At 63.2% G+C, this 4,863-nt stretch overlaps 1 long non-coding RNA gene across 1 annotated transcript; it reads right to left on the bottom strand.

Annotated features, from left to right (window-relative positions):
* Positions 1–2,770: 2,770 nt before the first annotated feature.
* On the bottom strand, positions 2,771–4,565 carry LOC144591632 (uncharacterized). Its single transcript, XR_013546957.1, has 3 exons — positions 4,545–4,565; positions 3,940–4,059; positions 2,771–2,901 (listed from the first exon to the last, which is right to left on the bottom strand). It is a non-coding gene; the product is annotated as an uncharacterized LOC144591632 (long non-coding RNA).
* Positions 4,566–4,863: the final 298 nt, after the last annotated feature.

The following is a 4,863-nucleotide window of genomic DNA, read 5'->3' as shown; positions in this document are numbered from 1 at the left end:
GCGTCTGGGCCTACACTGTCCGTGCCTACACTGTCCGGGCCTACAGCGTCCGGGCCTACAGTGTCCGGGCCTGCACTATCCGGGCCTACAGCGTCCGGGCCTAGAGTGTCCGGGCCTACAGTGTCCGGGCCTAGAGTGTCTGGACCTACAGCGCCCGGGCCTACAGTGTCCAGCCCTACAGAGTCCGGGCCTACAGTGTCCGGGCCTACAGTGTCCAGAGCGAAAATGTCGGAAAGCTAGAGTGTTGGGACGTGCAGTGTCCGGGCCTAGAGTGTCAGGGCCTACAGTGTCTGGGCCTACACTGTCTGGACCTACAGCGTCCGGGCCTACAGTGTCTGGGCCTACACTGTCCATGCCTACACTGTCCGGGCCTACAGCGTCCGGGCCTACAGTGTCCGGGCCTACAGTGTCCGGGCCTTCAGTGTCCGGTCCTACAGTGTCCGGGCCTACAGTGTCCGGGCCTACAGTGTCCGGGCCTACAGTGTCCGGGCCTACAGTGTCCGGGCCTACACTGTCCGGGCCTACACTGTCCGGGCCTACAGTGTCCGGGTCTACACTGTCTGGGCCTACAGTGTCCGGGCCTACAGTGACCGGGCCTACATTGTCTGGACCTACAGCGTCCGGGCCTACAGTGTCTGGGCCTACAGCGTCTGGGCCTACACTGTCCGTGCCTACACTGTCCGGGCCTACAGCGTCCGGGCCTACAGTGTCCGGGCCTACACTATCCGGGCCTACAGCGTCCGGGCCTAGAGTGTCCGGGCCTACAGTGTCCGGGCCTACACTGTCCGGGCCTACACTGTCCGGGCCTAGAGTGTCTGGGCCTACAGTATCTGGACCTACAGCGCCCGGGCCTACAGTGTCTGGGCCTACAGCGTCTGGGCCTACACTGTCCGTGCCTACACTGTCCGGGCCTACAGCGTCCGGGCCTACAGTGTCCGGGCCTACAGCGTCCGGGCCTAGAGCGTCCGGGCCTACAGTGTCCGGGCCTACACTGTCCGGGCCTACACTGTCCGGGCCTAGAGTGTCTGGGCCTACAGTATCTGGACCTACAGCGCCCGGGCCTACACTATCCGGGCCTACAGCGTCCGGGCCTAGAGTGTCCGGGCCTACAGTGTCCGGGCCTACACTGTCCGGGCCTACACTGTCCGGGCCTAGAGTGTCTGGGCCTACAGTATCTGGACCTACAGCGTCCGGGCCTACAGTGTCTGGGCCTACAGCGTCTGGGCCTACACTGTCCGTGCCTACACTGTCCGGGCCTACAGCGTCCGGGCCTACAGTGTCCGGGCCTACACTATCCGGGCCTACAGCGTCCGGGCCTAGAGTGTCCGGGCCTACAGTGTCCAGCCCTACAGAGTCCGGGCCTACATTGTCCGGGCCTACAGCATCTGGGCCTACAGTGTCCAGAGCGAAAATGTCGGAAAGCTAGAGTGTTGGGACGTGCAGTGTCCGGGCCTAGAGTGTCAGGGCCTACAGTGTCTGGGCCTACACTGTCTGGACCTACAGCGTCCGGGCCTACAGCGTCCGGGCCTACAGTGTCCGGGCCTACAGCGTCCGGGCCTACAGTGTCTGGGCCTACAGTGTCTGGGCCTACAGTGTCCGGGTCTACACTGTCCATGCCTACACTGTCCGGGCCTACAGCGTCCGGGCCTACAGCGTCCGGGCCTACAGTGTCCGGGCCTACAGTGTCTGGGCCTACAGCATCTGGGCCTACAGCATCTGGGCCTACACTGTCCGTGCCTACACTGTCCGGGCCTACAGCGTCCGGGCCTACAGTGTCCGGGCCTACAGCGTCCGGGCCTAGAGTGTCCGGGCCTACAGTGTCCGGGCCTACACTGTCCGGGCCTAGAGTGTCTGGGCCTACAGTGTCTGGACCTACAGCGCCCGGGCCTACAGTGTCCAGCCCTACAGAGTCCGGGCCTACAGCATCTGGGCCTACAGTGTCCAGAGCGAAAATGTCGGAAAGCTAGAGTGTTGGGACGTGCAGTGTCCGGGCCTAGAGTGTCAGGGCCTACAGTGTCTGGGCCTACACTGTCTGGACCTACAGCGTCCGGGCCTACAGTGTCTGGGCCTACAGCGTCTGGGCCTACAGTGTCTGGGCCTACAGCGTCTGGGCCTACACTGTCCGTGCCTACACTGTCCGGGCCTACAGCGTCCGGGCCTACAGTGTCCGGACCTACACTATCCGGGCCTACAGCGTCCGGGCCTAGAGTGTCCGGGCCTACAGTGTCCGGGCCTACACTGTCCGGGTCTACACTGTCTGGGCCCTAGTGTCCGGGCCTACAGCGTCCGGGCCTACAGCGTCCGGGCCTACAGTGTCCAGCCCTACAGAGTCCGGGCCTACAGTGTCCGGGCCTACAGGGTCCGGGCCTACAGCGTCCGGGCCTACAGCGCCCGGGCCTACAGTGTCCAGCCCTACAGTGTCCGGGCCTACAGTGTCCGGGCCTACAGTGTCCGGGCCTACAGTGTCCGGGCCTACAGCGTCCGGGCCTACAGTGTCCGGGCCTACAGTGTCCGGGTCTACACTGTCTGGGCCCTAGTGTCCGGGCCTACAGCGTCCGGGCCTACAGCGTCCGGGCCTACAGTGTCCGGGCCTACAGTGTCCGGGCCTACACTGTCCGGGCCTACAGTGTCCGGGCCTACAGCGTCCGGGCCTACAGTGTCCGGGCCTACAGTGTCCGGGCCTACACTGTCCGGGCCTACAGTGTCCGGGCCTACACTGTCCGGGCCTACAGTGTCCGGGCCTACAGTGTCCGGGCCTACTCACAAGGCAGACGCGTCCCACTCTGGCGTGAGTTTGCCGACTTCCTGGGTCAAGCGATCGCTCTCGAAAGAAAAAATACAACTTGTCATCGGCGCGGTCCGTCCCGTCCGGAATCTTCTCAGCGTGAACGAAGACAGGATCTGTGGGGAGGGGAAGGTGGAGAGAGAGAGAGGCTTGGAGTCACAGCGTGGGGACAGGCCCAACCTACCCACACAGGCCAACAGGCCCCATCTACACTAGGCCCACACCGGCCAACAGGCCCCATCTACACTAGGCCCACACCGGCCAACAGGCCCCATCTACACTAGTCCCACACCGGCCAACAGGCCCCATCTACACTAGGCCCACACCGGCCAACAGGCCCCATCTACACTAGGCCCACACCGGCCAACAGGCCCCATCTACACTAGTCCCACCTGCCCACACTGGCCAACAGGCCCCATCTACACCAGTCCCACCTGCCCACACCGGCCAACAGGCCCCATCTACACTAGTCCCACACCGGCCAACAGGCCCCATCTACACCAGTCCCACCTGCCCACACCGGCCAACAGGCCCCATCTACACTAGTCCCACACCGGCCAACATGCCCCATCTACACTAGTCCCACCTTTGCCCACACCGGCCAACGTGCCCCATCTACACTAGTCCCACCTGCCCACACCGACCAACATGCCCATCTACACTAGTCCCACCTGCCCGCGTTTGGCCCATATCCCTCCAAACCCGTCCTATCCATGTACCTGTCCAACTGTTCCTTAAACGTTGGGATAGTCCCAGCCTCAACTACCTCCTCCGGCAGCTCGTTCCATTCACCCACCACCCTCTGTGTGGAAACGTTACCCCTCAGATTCCTATTAGATCTTTTCCCCTTCACCTTGAACCTGTGTCCTCTGGTCCTCGATTCCCCAACTCTGGGCAAGAGACTCTGCCCGATCTATTCCCCTCGTGATGTTGTACACCTCTATAAGATCGCCCCTCATCCTCCTGCGCTCCAGGGAATAGAGTCCCAGCCTGCCCCAACCTCTCCCTGTAGCTCAGGCCCCTCGAGTCCTGGCAACATCCTCGTGAATCTCCCGAGGGAGGGAGGGAGGGAGGGAGGGAGGGAGGGAGGGAGGGAGGGGAGGGAGGGAGGGAGGGAGGGAGGGAGGGAGGGAGGGAGGTGAGGGAGGGCTCACCGTTGAGCCAGCGGGAGTCGTGTTGTTCTGTCCGGAGTGAAGGGACGACTTCCCGAACTCCGGAATATCGCTGGTCCACTCCCATGAAATCAAGATGGACTCCGGCGTAAAGATTCCCATCTGTGGAACGCCGGGATAAGGGCACGACTCAAACACAGCGCGGCCCTCCCTCCCTCCCTCCCTCCCTCTCTCCCTCCATCCCTCCCTCCCTCTCCCTCCATCCCTCCCTCCCTCCCTCCCTCCCTCCCTCCCTCCCTCCTCCCTCTCCTCCCTCTCTTCCTCTCTCCCTCCCTCCCTCCCTCCCTCCCTCCCTCCCTCCCTCTCTTCCTCTCTCCCTCCCTCCCTCCCTCCCTCCCTCTCTCCCTCCCTCCCTCCCTCCCTCCCTCCCTCCCTCTCCATCCCTCCCTCCCTCCCTCCCTCTCCATCCCTCCCTCCCTCTCCAATCCCTCCCTCCTCTCCCTCCCTCCCTCCCTCCCTCCCCTCCCTCCCTCCCCTCCTCCTTCCCACCTCCCTCCCTCCCCATCCTCCCTCCCTCCCCTCCCTCCTCTCCCTCCCTCCCTCCCCCCCCTCCCTCCCTCCCTCCCTTCCCTCCCCCCCTCCCTCACCAACTAAAGCAGCGATATACCAACTAAAGCAGCGCATATTCCCATCCTTCGGATCGAAGGGACATTTCCCCTTCCCCGACTCCCGCGCTTCCCGGAACCATCCGGAAGACGTATTCCTGGGAAAAAATCGGAATGCTGGATTTAAGGGTGCCCTCCCCCAAATCCATTTACAGGTGCCCTCCCCTAAATCCCCACATTTACAGGTGCCCTCCTCTAAACTCCCCCATTACAGGTGCCCTCCCCTTAAATCCATTTACAGGTGCCCTACCCCAAATCCATTTACAGGAGCCCTCCCCTAAATCCATTTACAGGTGACCTC

Source organism: Rhinoraja longicauda, unplaced genomic scaffold (genome assembly GCF_053455715.1).
Source record: "Rhinoraja longicauda isolate Sanriku21f unplaced genomic scaffold, sRhiLon1.1 Scf001276, whole genome shotgun sequence".
In the NCBI taxonomy this organism is placed as follows: Eukaryota; Metazoa; Chordata; class Chondrichthyes; order Rajiformes; family Arhynchobatidae; genus Rhinoraja; species Rhinoraja longicauda.
Note: the sequence above shows the minus strand (reverse complement) of the source record. Positions and strands in the feature narration are given on the sequence as shown.